This window comes from Odontomachus brunneus, unplaced genomic scaffold, assembly GCF_010583005.1.
Source record: "Odontomachus brunneus isolate Ranch 3 - 2012 unplaced genomic scaffold, Obru_v1 Obru_scaffold_053, whole genome shotgun sequence".
Lineage (NCBI taxonomy): Eukaryota > Metazoa > Arthropoda > Insecta > Hymenoptera > Formicidae > Odontomachus > Odontomachus brunneus.
In genome coordinates this window covers 1,390,234-1,407,018 of record NW_022639503.1, presented here as the reverse complement: position 1 = coordinate 1,407,018, position 16,785 = coordinate 1,390,234, and the positions used below count along the sequence as shown (strand labels likewise).

The window sequence follows — 16,785 nt, the reverse complement described above, 5'->3', positions numbered from 1 at the left end:
TATATATATATATATATATATATATATATATATATATATATATATCCGTACGGAGTGATCCGGGAGAAACGTAGAAACCGGTCGCGCACTCTCAGTATTCTTTCAACAAATTTGTCGTTGAACCTCCATTAGCAAAGGTTCAGCCGGATGCGAAGCGAAACGCGCGGATCGCTTTATATTCGTGGGGCGTTCTGTTTTATCTTCTTTCTCCCTCCTCCTCTTGTCCTCCGTTCTTTATCTTCAATAACGCGTGCAAACTGATCCGAACGTTAATTGTCGGCCGAACGCGTCCCTGAATAATTAAAAGACGAAATAACCGGAACGAGAGAAGCATGATCCGTGAGAGTCGTTCGTTGGATATTGGCAAGTACAGCAAGCAGCGAGATCGAGATTCGATTCTTGGTTGAGAGGTTAGATATTAATTCTTAAAAGGTTAACCTTTAAATACCAATTTTGTTTCTTAAAGGTACAGTTTTTTTTACTTTTACTTCTTTTCTTGCAAAATTAAAAATTAAATTAAAAATAGAAAAATTAAAAGTTAAAAATTAAAAATTAAAAATTAAAAAAATAATAAAAACTTTAATTAATAAAAAATTATAAAATTAATTAAATAAAAAGTTAAAAGTTTTATAGTTTGACGACAAAGTGATAGAGGGCCGTGATGCTGATGTCCTGTGGTTTTTAGAAGGGCATATTTATCTTAACAAGGTAGTGAGTGATAAATGATATGTTCTAAATATCAAATAAACTGTGAATTCAACTGAATAAAATTATTATTAATGGTGGAAAAAACACATGTTCCGTTGGTAGCAAAAGAATTAAATGGAATCAATTAATACAGAACTTAATCATTTGAAAGAAGCAGTGGAGTTTTTTTAAAGGTCTATTGTCCATACAATTCTTGCAAAAAGTAACTGGAAATTAGAAATAATAATTTTATTTTTTCTGTATGAAAATGTATGATATGTATATGCGATAAAATAACGATCAAATAACATGTTTTTATTGTAACATTACGTTATATTTTTATAGTTGAATTATTGTATTTCTCTAACTTTTAAACTTTTACATATCTGAACCACAATGAAACTTTGCAAACGTTGTTTTGAATACCTGGAACCGATTTTTCAATAGTAGCTTCAACTTAGATTTAACTTTAAACTCTGTTTAGATATATCGAACTCATTACAGTTTAAACTTAAATCTACGCTTAAACTGCCATTGAGAGAAAAAAAAGTCGACTCTTAAAGTACACATATGGAAGAATTGAGATTTTCGTCATTATTTTTTATCATCTTCTCCCTTGCTGAAGATTGCAACATCATATATTTCCACAGCAGTACGATTTAAAATATTCCCAAATAGCAGGATGACGTGTTAATTACATGTTAATGACATATCATTGACGTTAGAAACATCAGTAATGCATCACTAAACTATCATTTGGCGTTGTCAGGATATTATCAGGTTTGCTGGACTTACACTTCAAAGTGGAAAGAATAACTTTCGACCCAAACTCTGAATTAGTGCCAAATTATTTGTGATCACTTTCAGATGCAATACTGATTAATCTCTAATTTTTCATTATTTTTTCATTACGAGTAACAGACCTTTAATATTAATAATAAGAGATAGTTCGGCGCGGAAAGGTCGATATACCACGCGCGTAAACACCTTCAAACACTGTTATCCTTCCGCAGTATGAAATTACTCGCTCTAACATCCAGCGACCGGCTCCTGCAATGATTTTCCTTTCTCCCCTGTTTATATTTCATCTACATATTTATATATTCTTCTGACATTTCTAATATGTATATTTTTAGTGTAATTTTTTAAACAACATGTACGAGACAAAGGAGTAAAGCGGAGTCCAACGAACGCGGAGAGAGCGAGAGGCCGAATTTGCTTACCGCTCAAAGAAAGCCGGAGAGAAGGAGAGAGGTAGGGAGGGGCTCGGGGAGTCTCCTTTTCATCCTGTCGTTAATAAAGGCGGTGTTTCCGGGACGCGTGTCAGAAAAAGGGCTAATCAGCTATTCTCTCTGCAAAACGTGCTCGTGCATATGCATCGTCGCGTGCGACCCGCATCTTTATTCCCGCGCACGAGGCGTGCGACGTGCACGCGTACACGCGCCCGCGTGTCGAGATGGAGAGAACGCGCGCGGCTTGATAAAGAAATCCCGGTGGCGCGAGTGCTGGCGCAAGCTCGCGCGGGAAGCGCGCGAGCTAATTATAACAAAAACTTGCCGTCCCTCATTACCGCCGCTGAAATACGTTTTCCGCGACGCGGAGAGTCGGGGAGCGACGAGCGCGTCGGAGCGTGCGTTACGCTCCGAAAAGTCGCGCGCAGGCAGGATTTACAGGTGTAATATTTTTGGCGGAGGCCGTGCCGCGGTTTTACGTGCGCCACGGCTTTATATACGGCTGTCCTGCGCGACTCTTCCCGAGTCGAAATCTTGGTTTCACATTATTAACCCTTTGGGACACAGAGTGCTTTCACCGTGAGAATCACCTATTGGAACCAAATCATAGCTTCAGGCACAGCTTCATTTCGAAATCACCGTTCAGCCTGTGTATAGTAATCGAAATATTTTGTTGCACGGTGATTGCACGGTGAAATCACCTCTATTCTATAAAAATGGGAAAATAAAGAGATTAGTTCCAACAGAAATGATCTCTTGGGTCGTCATTCTAGACATGCGACATGAATGTTTTATTAGAATACGAATTTTTATAGTACTGTGCTTCAAAGGAACCAATCCAATGTCTGAAAAAGCGTATTTTCGAAAATTAATTTTGTGAAAATGGGTCAACCGAATATTTTGAAACATTACATATTAATTGACTATTAAACTTTGTATTACTAATTTTGTTATTTAGAAAAACCTATAAATAAATATACAGCATATGTGACCGAACTCATGACTGCAAAAATATCGCTGCGGAAGAGATAAAGTCCCTTCTAGTGACCTGAGATAAAAAAAATTAAAAGGTTTTTTTAAATAATGTGCTTGTAGTTGGAAGATAAATCTAAAAAATTCGGAAAAAACATTAAACTTAATATCTTTTTTAATAGTGCAAAATAACAAAAAGATGCGAAATTTGAATATTTAATTTTTAAGCAGCTATTGTTTTTGCAATTTCCATAGCTTAAGATTTAGGTTTATTCTCCAACTATCTTTCCTGTCAATATTTTTGCAGTTATAAGTTCGACCTGCATATTGCATACATATTACATATTTATTTATAGATTTTTTAAATAACAAAAATAGTAATGTAAAATTTAATAGTTATTATGCTGCTATATTTATATTTATAGATGCTTAATTAACATACAACGTTTCAAAACGTTCAGTTGATCCATTTTCGCCAAATTAATCCCGCTTTTTTTCAGAGCGTTACATTGGTCTGTGGCCCTTTAACTCCCGCGAATTCCGTCGAACGTTGAAAGAAATACGGAAGAAAAGAAGGATAAAACGAACCAAGTCTTTGAGTTAAGCAAATCCGATTGCATCAATTGCAATCGAGTCAAATCGAGTAAAAATTAAGTTCAGCAATCTGATAGGACAAATCCAACTGAAAAATTTCGTCGAAAATAAAAGCTTAATAGAAACTGAAGTGTTGTTATGCGGACGCTATAAATGTTTCATCGACTGACGAGAAAAGTTGACCTAATTGCACAATATAAGTCATTCCATTCTGTGAATGGAAAGTTAAGTAAATCAGACGTTAAGTACATTAAACCTAATGACTTTAATAATTGAACGTTTGCAAGATTTGTTCAGCTAAGAGAAATTAACAATTTCCTTAGGATTGTTGAATAAGTTACGAAATATAGAATTTGGATGCGCGATTTAGCGACTATCGACAGGTTGCGTTGGCTAGCTCGCTCTCTCGCAGATAAATTGCTTTTATTATTCATTGACAGCTTAGCCTTGTTAGATTACTTAATATCTGCTTATATCTGACATACTTTTTTCTATTCGCCGTCGAGAAAGATAAATAATGACTACATTGCTAACTGAAATTAAAGATAAAGATTAAATGCAGATGGAATATTGAGATGATCAAATGATGACGGAGAAAACGTCAATAAACAATCATTTATAATATCAAGGTGGGACAATAGTCTATGTAGTATATTTCAGAATACTTCATTGATCCTTCAAGTTCGACGGAATTTGAAGGATTAAGGAGATGAAGAGAATTCTTGTACACACATAGATCTTATATAAATATATGCTATTTCGTTTCACCATGCTAGCTAATTCTGTTCAACCAATACGACGTGAACTTTGTAGGAGAAAGTCAGTATATCGTCGGTAAAGTTATTTTATGACATTTCCTTAATGTAGAACTAAAATTTAGACTCGGGTTTTCCACGGACGATTCTTTGGCGAATCGGCGGCGGTGAATGTTCATATGCTTGGATGATTTATCTGGCGACCGCATCTCTCGATAATAAATGTCTCGATAATTGATCATCCGGTATCGACGAGTGAATAAGCCGTTGTGCGTTAATTATCGCGGAACTCGATTAACGAAAGTCCTTTCTAACTCAATTACATACATTCTCGTATACTAGGAAAAGGATTTTGTTGCCTGAACAAAAATTTTTGGTACATCAAAATTTAGTTAAATGGGATTCACTAAATGTTCGATAACCAGACAATTTAATTGCATTTTAAATTTAATTTGTTTTGATTTCTTACGTCCTACTAGACACATAAAAACAATAATTCTTTTATATTGAAAAAAAGATTTGGTTGATCAAAATTTGGTTGAAATGGGATTAATCAAATGTTTGATAATTACAACTAAAAAATTTAATTGCCACTATTTTGCTTTGCTTAGTGACTGAGTAAATATATTACTGAAAAAGTAAGACAAAGTAACACTAATTAAATTTTTTTGTTGTAATTATCAAACATTTGGTTAATTCCATTTCAACCAAATTTTAGTTTCGTCAATCAAATCTTTTTTTCAGTACAGTGTATCAGCAATCTTTCCGAAATTGTTTCGAAACAGGAAGGACTCGATTCCTTTCTTTACAACCTGTCGTTTTAATTCTCGATACGTTCTGTGAAAGTGAAGAGTGTTAGGCAAACCGGGGTTAAATGTCCTACATTAAAAAATTTCGAAGTTACAACTCCTTAGGCAACTAATTGTTATGACTGACTGTATGAACAAGATTGAGACAGCCTTCTTCTATCTATTAATGCCCACCACAACGCCGTTAATCGTATATTTAATAGAAAATTTATATTAATAGAATATTAATAAAAAATTTCGAGAAACTCGAAAATTTACTTTGCTATTACCAAATCAATTTTTTCTATTTCTCAACTGTAATATTATTCCGATTTTAATGAAACGCAGAGAAAAATATTTATTTGTTCTGAAAGAACCACTTTGTGATTTTGTATCTGCTATCTTTTTCAAGATAAATACTAAAAAAAACACCAGCAATCATGGCCCCTGGGGCCATACAGTCTTTCCTACGTGTTACCGCCGTGTAAATCGGCAAGTTTGTGCGTTTGTACGCAATTTAAATCAATGCCGTGAATTAGGTGGGACGATAATGATGACGCTGCAGTCGCGGCACACGTAATTGAAGTTCAGCGCGGGGAAACTATAACAGCGCGAACGGAGAAACGGGAACACTCGTCGGGGGAGGGAGGAGCGGGGTAGGAAATAGCGGTGGGGGGCAAATCGAATCCAAGTTCATCAAGGAATGCGCCGTTAAAAGGGCGAGGCAATTACCTCGCGGCAAAGCCGAGGCACTATGGTTTCACTATCTGACGATACACGCTCACGCGGCCACCGCATCGTCGCGAATGAGAATCAGGATAAACAAAGCGCAAATTCACCACGACGTCGTTGTTCATTCGTCGCGATTTACATTCGCGTGCGCGCGCGCGCAGGAAGACGAGAATTTTTGCGCAGGAATCCGCGCGAAATTGCGTCGCCAAAATAATCGGTATCGCGCGGTTTTGCCACGGTGCGTTCGTTACGATGTAATTGGAGCGCCGCGCGTTCATTAAAAATTTCCCTCGCAGTGTCTACCATCGCGCAAGCGGAACGCTTTATTATCGTTCGACGCCGCGCCGCGAGTTAGCCATAAAAATATCCGCGCGAATCGATGATTACGCGTCACGTAACAGGCACTCATTATTCACGCGGCGATGGTAACACGAATGACGGTGTAAACATTACAACGGCAATCAAGTCGAAATTAAGGCCGATTAGACTATTAACGCTCGCGTCTTGGATTCCTAAGGGATGTCTTCCTCGATGGATATCGGCTTGCAAACGAGCACGATGTTGGAGGTCTCGTAAATAGTGAAGAATCGTTTCTCCACGATAATGGGCGTGTCACGCGTGCGTGTAATTAATCGCGGTTCTGTAAAACGCGCGACACATAAACACTGTCGGTGACCGACCATCAATAATGGGTGATATCAGCGACGAAAAAGAAAAGTTTCGCTGTCGCGACTCTGGAAATCTCGCCTAGCCTAACAAATCTGTAGCACATATATGTACATTGTAAAAACTGATGTGTTAAATTTAACACATGAAATGTGTTAAATTTAACACATCAGTTTTTACAATGTACATATATGTGCTACAGTACCCAAATCATCCATTCTCATTTACGTGTAAATTCAACACAAAACAAATGTGTTCAAAAGTAACACGCATAATATGGAAAAAATTAACTCAAGAATTTAACACTTGAATATCGTCAGGAATCACAGGTTATGTTAAATTGACATATTTAATATGTCAGACATGGATTATATCAATTTAACATTTTCACTTCATCAAAACCGTAGATTAATACTTCTCTCAAATGTTAAAGTAACGTTTTATTTCAGTTAATTTAACATTATACATGTCAATTTAACACAAACTGTGATTCCTGACGGTATTCAAGTGTTAAATTCTTACATGTGTTAATTTTTTACATATTTTGCGTGTTACTTTTTACTATATTTGTTTTGTGTTAAATTTATACATAAATGAGAGTAGATGATTTGAGATACATGAAATGTTAAATTTAACACATCAATTTTTGGAGTGTATAGATAATAGTAATATAGCATATAGTAATATATATAGTGTATAGTATATTATTGCATAATATATTGCTGTATAGTACGTTACTATAGCATATACAGTGATATACGGACAGTCGATTTACTGTGTTAACAAGTTTTACTGTAAAAAATTTTTAAGATTTTGCTGAAAGATATTCGTTTCTGCCAACTTGCAATGTTATTCGATGAATGTTTAATCATTAGTTAATACATAAACTAATCTATTGTTAATGTATTAATCATTGGGACATTGTTCAACTACTGGAATATTTACCTTATTGCTATACTTTTGTAAACTATTGTATATACTGTTATGTAATATATATTACTTATTCGATAATTAACATTTTTATTATTTTCTACTATTCTCTTTTTTCTCCTTTAAAAAAATGTAACAGAATAATGACAGTCGATTTACTGTTTTACAGTAACCAAATCATAGAGCTGCGTAAAATTTGTGGTTATATCTAGTAAAGTTTGATGTTGCGGCGCGGCAAATTTGTTAGCGCAGCGAAGACGATTCTATACCGCAATTGGTGGAAAATATAATGTAGTATATGTAATTAATCAGTTTACTATTGTATTAAAGGAAACTCGGTGCGTTTCAAAATTATCAGTTCCAGCAATGGAAGTTAACTGAAGCAATAATAATAATAATAAGCACAGAATAATAGAATAAAATATTACAAGTGTAAATACATTCACATATGTAAAGATACATGCAATTTATATTTGAATATTATATCATACAAATGTACAGAAAGAGGAAGAGAGAGAGAAAGAGAGAGAATATGTATAATAATAACATAATCTACTGTCTGCTGATAAGTTAACATTATTAAAAATGAAAAAAATGCGCTAGCATTCCACTATAATTCAAAAAGTTAACTAAAAAGCAAACTTAATTTACATAACACATTATGATGATAACATATTTCTCATTACGGTCATTTGCAGTCAGACTTAATAGAAATGCACAAACGAACAAAAATATTTCTTCATTATCTACTGAATAACGATTTATTTAGTAAAAATAATAAATTTGTTTCGCAAACTTCAATTAGCTCAAAGTACGAATACGATTTTTTGCAACCACTAAAATAATATCAACAAAAACGGAGTTGTCTGAGCCAAACTAAACTTAATATCTTTACCCACTAGCAAATCTACTTAATTGTAACGTTTAATTTCGTTCAGCAAGCTACAGACTTGCAGAATCAACTGAATAATTTTTTTTTTTCCACGCGTAACTTATTACGTGGACTATTGCGAGACACACACTCGTTGGAGAGAGCGTTTGGTAATAGTCGCGGCAAAATAAGACGACACAGAAGACCCCACTTGCGCTTAAGAGCCGCGTTTTGCTACCCGCACGATTCCGAGCACATTATGCGATTCGAGATTGCACTTTTCTCCCCATACGCCGGGTACTTTCCAGCTGAGTTTCTTTTCTCTTTGTCGTGACCTCCTTTAATTACCCCCAGCTTCCGTGTACGACTTCTCGTGTAGACATTCCCGTTCATGTTCCCGTATGGCGAGGTGGAATAGCCCACAGCCAAGAAATGATCCTCCTCTCGAATTTCGTATCCGTAGCGTGCATGATTTATTTCATTATTCTGTTACATTTTTTTAAAGGAGAAAAAAGAGAATAGTAGAAAATAATAAAAATGTTAATTATCGAATAAGTAATATATATTACATAACAGTATATACAATAGTTTACAAAAGTATAGCAATAAGGTAAATATTCCAGTAGTTGAACAATGTCCCAATGATTGATACATTAACAATAGATTAGTTTATGTATTAACTAATGATTAAACATTCATCGAATAACATTGCAAGTTGGCAGAAACGAATATCTTTCAGCAAAATCTTAAAAATTTTTTTTAGAAATGTCAAATATAAATCTATTGTTAATGTATTAATCATTGGGACTTTGTTCAATTACTGGGACATTTACTTTAATAAACAAATTTAAAGTGACCTTTTAAATCTCCTCACTTATACTTTCACTTCATACCTTCACTTATAGCAAAGTAATTGTCACTACGTTGCGTCTCCGTCAAAACCATAAAACTTTTGTAGGCACTATTTTCCTATATTGTTTGAAATAATGGGAATTCTTGAGGTAAACTTTTTATCTGACACACCCTATAAATCTATTGTGAATTTATCATTTAATTTATTCAAAATCATTCTGAATCCTACACGGAAAGAATATTGTAGTAAAAATTACAATGCAACGTTATTAGTCTGAGAATAGACTGTCGCTATTACGAAAATTATAATAAAATATAGTAAAAATAACCATAAATATGGTAAGAGTTATGTTTATAGTTATCTTTACTATATTTTATTGTAATTTTTGCGTCAGTCTATTCCCGGACTACTAAAATTGCATTGTAATTTTTACTACAATATTCTCTTCGTGTAGTAACTGTTTAACATTTTAATCAAAACAAGAGAATTCGGTTTTCTTACTACATAGACTTAAACCAATTTTTTCGTCGATACAGTTTCGTAATATTCTTGCAATGAGAACAAATTCTTCTTTAGAATACACGATAATGAGCTTTTCTACGATTTATAATGAGTATATTTTAAGATTATTATTAAAAGTCTTGTTGAAGATAACCGTGGTTTAAAAAAGGGAATGTTAACGGAGTGTGATCGCTTTTCTTAGCAGTAGAATGATATTCCTTTATGTGCGTGCATACAAAGTATAATGAATAGGCAGATAGTGTATTTTACGTAACACGTGTCGCACATGTGCGACGCTGACAGCGAACGTATTAATCGTAATTATCATCAGTTGCTATCGTGAAATGAACGTGTCATTATCGCGCAAACATTCCCTTTCTATTTTACTCGCGAGATTCCTCCGGCTGCGTGCCTTCCGTGTAACAGAGAAGTCCACAAGAAATGACATTGCGTGCCATAAGAAGTATCTGCAGAGAACAACATTCGAACGTGATTCTGAACTCGTAGTCCGTGAATTATTGCGACGACACGCAAACAAATTGATTCCCGCGCGTTCACGAGTAACGCGCGAAGGTACTCTCGAGTATCGAGCGAGTCTTTCATATCGGGACCGCTTGATTCTCTCAAACAGAGTCATAAAAAGCAGGGAAGAGGCAGAAAAAGAATGAAAAACAGAACTCGCGCGCTCGCCTCACGCTGCACGCTGCTGAGAAATTTTTAAACGCGCTGTCACCGCGAAGGGTTAATTAAATTCCGACGTGATCGCTCTAATTAGGATAGCTGCAGGCTTGTTGTCGTTGCTCGGGACGTTCGCCCCGTCGGAGTTTTCTCGGCAACTGCATCGAACGGTTTTACCACCCACGGTCCTGCCTCCTTCTTCCCCATTTCTGTGCCTCTCTTTTTCATTCGTCACCATGATTTTACCCTCGGCGGGGGTAGCTGTTACACGAACAGTTTCACAGCACTGTTGTATGCTGTGACGGGCATTAGTTGATGAGAATTCTCATTATCTGATCTAACTAGAAGCTAAAATCGGCGAATCTATCGTCAGAATTAATCAATAGTCATTTGTATAATCAGCAATATTTTAAGCAATTGATGAAATTAATTATTATTCAGTGTATAATCAATCGCATCGAGATTCGACTGATAATTAATTTGGTCGATGGGACTATTTACGATTTTGTGTATGATGATTGATTTATTCTGATTATTGACTCGCCAACTATTTTAATCAAAGAAATTTTTCGCTAATTAATACCCACAACTTTTAAGTATTACTTTGAATATACATTAAATCTATTAATTATTTTACCCTTTAATTTTTTTTTTCATTAAAAAGAATACCTTTGTAGGTACGTATACACTGATAAAGGTGCTTAATTTCATGATCTCTCTTGACACTGCCTGTTGAATAGTACTTTGAATAAAATAACATTATGTAATTGAATAAAATAACATAAAACTTATTATTTAATTTTTTTTTCATTGAAAAAAATACATTTATAGGTATGTGACAAGTGTGTTTAATTTCATAATCTTTCTTATATACTTGGTTGATAGTATTGGGCATTAGTCGATGAAAATTATTTTAACTAAAATAACCGGCGAATCAATCATCGAAATTAATTAATCGTCATTTACGTAATCGGGAATAATTTTATCGATTCATGAAATTAATTATTATTTAGTGTATAATCAGTCATATCAAGATTTGATTAATAATTTCATCAGTCGATGGAACTATTTGTGATTTTATATGTGACAATTGATTAATTTTGACGATTGATTCGTTATTTTAGTCGATGAAAATTTTAATCGATTTATGTCCAACACTATCAACAAGTATATGAGAGAGAATTAAACACTCTTATCACTATACACATATCTACAAAGATATCTCTTCTAATGAAAAAAAATTAAGTAATAGATTTTATGTTATCTTGTAAATTCAACATTGCACATTTATATGATCAGAAATAATTTTATTGATTCATAAAATTAGATTTGGTTTCCGGATTTAGGCCGCGTGGATTCTTCTTTGTCTGATTCCGACGTTTCACGAACGTTTCAGTCCGCTTCATCAGGGAGGAACGACCCGATGCCGAATTGCTCCTGAGAGATCTACCTTTTTATAGTGATTGACATAGAGGAGGGTAGAGGAAGCAGGGAGGTGAGGGGTTGTCAGGGGGAAGGGTGGGAGGAAAATTTGTTGGTCTGTCAGGTTCTAATATTCATAGACACCGCGAAAGACTCAAATATCGATTCATAAAATTAATTATTGTTCAGTGTATAGTCAATTATATCAAAGTTTGACTAATAACTTCATTAATTGATGGAACTATTTTATATATGACGATTGATTAATCTTGATGATGGAGATTTGCTGATTGTTTTAGTCGAAGAAAGTTTTCATCGACTTGCCGATTATTCTAGTTAAAGTTTTCATCGATCAATATCCAACACTGGTTGTATGTATGTGTACGCGCGCTGCACAGGTTTTTGCGCTAGGAGGTTCTTTGCGCCCCGATGTGTCCTCGTCGCGCGCCATCCTACCGAACCTCGTTAAAGCCCGTTTCCGGGCTTTCGGATCGCCCGTCCGCCCATTCTCTGCCTCACCCCATTAAAACCGGAAACATCGACGTTATACGTTTCCCCGTCTCGCGTTTCCTTTTATCTCGATTCCGACCGAGAGGAAGGGGAAAGCCTGTTTTTCCGCGAGACATCATTAATTTCGTCGTGATTACGCGATGGCGCCGTTCGTCGCGGAATGTCCGCCAGGATTTATTTATTTCACGTATTTGCCGTTAGTTATTTACTCGTCGCGTCTTGTCCGTCTATTCAAACATATACACAGATAAAAAATCAACTTAAAAATCCACTTAAAATTAATATACTCAAGTTAACAATCATTGTTTCATGCGTGAGCAATGATATATAACTTTGTTGGAAAAATTTTCCACTCAAAAAATGTCTTTGCTGATCCAGACAGAGTTCTAAAAATCGCAAAACTTAGAATCCTAAAGTCACAATTAATAGTGACCGATGTCTTTTGTTTCTGTTAGAAAATTGTGGTACGTATAGAATTCACAGTAGCATCATTCTAGAAATACCTATAAGAGCAAATTTATATGAGTGTGAGGATTATATATTCATTTGTCTCGTATTTTTGTCTATCACAGTCAATTTTTATATGTGTGACTAGCTTTAATTTGGAGAGACACCGTAGAGAGAAATGTTCTTGTTTAATTTTATAAATAGTTCAAATAGTAAATAGAAATTTTGTCATCTACATTGATTAAATAGAAAACATATGCGATATCATAGCATTTGCTATTTATTCATCTCGACTCATTTCTCGTGTCTAGATAATTTTTGCCAACTGCAAGACCATTTTGTTTTTTAATGTAAAATCTTGAATTTCAATAATGCTATGATTGTATTCGAATATCAAACTAGTCTCAAGAAGTACAATATGATTATTTTGATGGTGATGTTATGTTTTTCTAATATTTGAAAGCATCATATTCTCAATCCAACGCGGAAGAAACAATATAGTTGGCCTACACATAAATCTACTTGTGCCAACCATATTGTCTTTTTTTCGTGAATATTTCACTCAAAAAAATGTTTTACTGGTCCAGATAGAATTCTAAATGTCACAGTTAAAATTTATCGCCGTTTTTTGTATCTGCTAGAAAATTGTCTGTGGTACGTAGAATTTACAGCAGTAGCAGCAGCAGCAGCATTCTAGCAATATCTGCAAGCATATGAGGATTATACATTCGTTTGTCTCTCGTCGCTACTCTTTTTTGTCTACCACAGTCAATTTCCATAAGAAGTGTAGCTGGCTTTAATCTGAATGGGCGCCACAAAGAGACTTTCTTGCCAGACTTCACAAACAGTTCAGATAGAATTCTATCCCCGTCACTTATATTGATTAAATGCAAAACATATGCGCAGTATTTACTAGTTATTTCTCCATCTCAGCTAATTTCTCTGTTTATTTTCGCTGTGATTGCAAGACTATTTTCGAATGTTTGTGCTTTCCGCGAAAAATATTTTTAAACAATAAGAATATTTTTTCCTTTGTTCAATCATACACAGAAAAAAAGGTTTGATTGAATTAACCAAATATTTGGTCGAATATGAACGATCCAGAAATTCCGATTGAAGTAACCCGAATTCTGTTTAAGTCAACCAAAAATCTTATTATCTTAAACCGCATTCGGGTTACTTCAATCGGAATTTCTGGATCGTTCATATTCGACTAGATATTTGATTAATTCAACCAAACCTTTTTTTCCGTGTACCATACAAAATGCATTGATGCAGGTAACTTACTTTTGTTTAATGCTACGTAATCTCATTTTAGGATTTACATATCAAGAATAAAGAGAATTTCAAAACAAGAATATTCTTTCTCGTGTGTCCACGCGTTAATTTATTCCGCAGCTACTGCTCGGTGCTCACTTGGATTTTTCATCGAGGACTTTCCTTTGAACGGTGTCGCCTCGCGATGGAACTCCTCGAATTCGATCGTCGCAATTACAAAATAAATTTTCTCTCACCGCACAGAAAAAAAGAGCATTCCTGTTTGAAAAATATCTTTATTTTTGACAAGTTAATCTTCAAACGAGATTACACGGCGTTAGACGAAAATAAGTTCCTCGCAAAATAAGTTCCTCTACATATATTTTATGTGTATCATATTTCTCTCAACGAAGGAAAAAGCCTGTGTTCTTATTATTCAAAAATAATTTTTATTAATGGGAAGCACGAAATATTAGATTGAAAGTATGATATAGTTTCAAAGTTTAGAATTAATTTAAAGTTAATTTTCAGAATATTTAGTCCTCAAAATGTATAGGTTAGAGAAATTTAGTTAGAGTTTTAAAAACAGTTAAAAAATAATATAGTTTTTAAATATATTTGTTGTTATATTTGTTTTTATTATATTGAATTGTTTATATTGAATATATTATATTGTTTTATATTATATTGAATTATATATTGTTTTTAATATAGATATAATTACAAAATAATCATGTTGTGCTTCTTACGAGACTATTATACAAATAAAATTGAAACATCGTTGAAATTCAAAACTATAAAGTTCTTAGATTTGGTTTCCGGGCATGGATTCTTCTTTGTTTGATTCCGACGTTTCGCGAACCGACGTTTCAGTTCGCGAATTTCAGTCCGCTTCATCAGGGAGGAACGACCCGATGCCCGATTTAAAGTTCTTCTAACAGAATTGCACATTGTCGCTTATATATGAAACAATGTTTGTCAATTGAAGTACAGTAGTTTTAAATAGATGCTAATCTTCTATCTCTGCGTGGAGCTTCTTTCAAAAAGGCGTCACATGTTTGAATATTTTCTCGTTTTGGTGTCACCTCGATATAAGCCGCAAGCTCGAGTAAAAGCTCGATGTTCCAATGAAAAATAACGAACCGCTGAAATAGCTTCGCCGAGCTGTCGGCGTCACCCCGTTTAGAATACCGGCTAGGCATTTGACGAATAGCGCGCGGGCAATCGCCACGAAAAATCGATAAAGTCGCGATAAAAATAATATTTTCATCGTCAACGAGCTCTCGCGCGAGAGCTCGCCCTGTTTCAATATCAAAAACGCGACCATTACGGAATACGACGGAATGCTAACTAAGGATCTTACCTTTTAAGCTTCGTCGCCCTCTTTGCCTCGTCGTTGCCGTCCGCTGTCGCCGCTGCTAACAACAACACCGCGAGCCAGATGCGACAAATCGATGGGCTTTTTTTGCGTCGCGAAAGCGAGCCGCGCACTTGGCAATAAAAAGCCTACAGTCAACTGACGATCGATCGCGACCGGCTTGTCTTTTATAGTCTTTGGAACGCGCCAAGAGGAGTCCTCCTATTGACGAGGCGTAATCAGTTTGAAGGCTCCCGGCAATAATGTTCTTCGTTAAAAGCCCGCTTGAGTCATCCGCGCGGCGAAGAAAAGTATGAAAATGCGAAGAACGTTCCAGCGCGTGTCGGTGAGCGCGGCTTCGCCGAGCACGCAACAATTCCGACGCGACGGGAGACGTAACGATCGTTACATTGTAGATCGGCGCGAATCGCCGCTGTCAAGTTGTCGGCAATTAAACGCGATTAAATACGATTAGACATTATTATGTAACGCGATGATGAACTTGCAGGTGGGAAATGGCTGTCTTGCCATTCGCGTCTAACTTGTTCGCGTGTTGAAGCATGTCGAGAGATAACAAGCAGGCTGCAAAAGAGCTGTCGTGTTCGCCGAATAAAATCGAAAGGATTATTTAATTTCGAAAGACTGATCATTTTAACGAGTAAAACGAGCGGAACATCGACTCGTGTTAGACGTTCTGTCTTTTAAATAATTAAATATCTCTTGAGTCGAAATTTCAGCTCCACTTTCAAAACACCTGAGCTCTTCAATATCTATATATTCTGAAGGATTAGTCTATTTATTAAAACTTGCACTTCATACTTTATTTTAATACAGATGAAAATTGAAGTTCTATTTAGCACTATTTTAGGCCCGTATTAATAGTCATCATCTGAAACTTGTTTCACGTGAGATACTCTTAGACTTCTATTCAGAGTTCGATCCGAGTTTTTCACTTAAATCATAATATACGTGATATTTATACCTGTAACCGCGATTCAACTGAGAAATTCTCATTTAACTCTGAACTGAGGTCTGAATATCTCACTAGAGATACTTGAGACACTAGAGAGTTTAAAACAATAACTATTACTTATGGAATTAAGATCCGTATTAATAGTCATTACTTGAAATTTCTCTCAAATAAGATATTCAAATTTGAATTTAGAGTTAGATGAGAGTTTTTCAGCTGAATCAAGATACGTTATCATACATATCATATAATTCAATTAAGAAAAAATCGGATCTAACTCTAAATAAAAATCTGAGTTTTCCATGTGAGACAAACTTCAAGCAATGATTATTATTACAGATCTAAGGACCCTAAGTTGGTCCAACTTTTTTGTAAATTAATTATTAAATCATATGTCTGTTTTTATTTTTCTTTTAATTTAGACAAAGACAGACATGATTTAACTATCAGTTAATTTACTAAGAAATTGGAACAACCGGCCCGAAGTGGCAAAGAACGCACATGTTACTTGTAAGCCTGTATGAAGTTAGCCCCCCACTTTTCGAATTTATTAATATTGACAG

The 16,785-nt window shown here is 35.1% G+C and overlaps 1 protein-coding gene across 1 annotated transcript in view; it reads right to left on the bottom strand.

Moving 5' to 3' along the window:
- Positions 1-15,407, bottom strand: part of LOC116845570 (cysteine-rich secretory protein 2-like) — a 131,480-nt gene extending 116,073 nt beyond the window's left edge. The window contains exon 1 of the mRNA XM_032818367.1: positions 15,259-15,407. The gene's annotated coding sequence lies outside the window, so the exon portion shown is untranslated. The remainder of the gene's footprint in view (positions 1-15,258) is intronic.
- Positions 15,408-16,785: the final 1,378 nt, after the last annotated feature.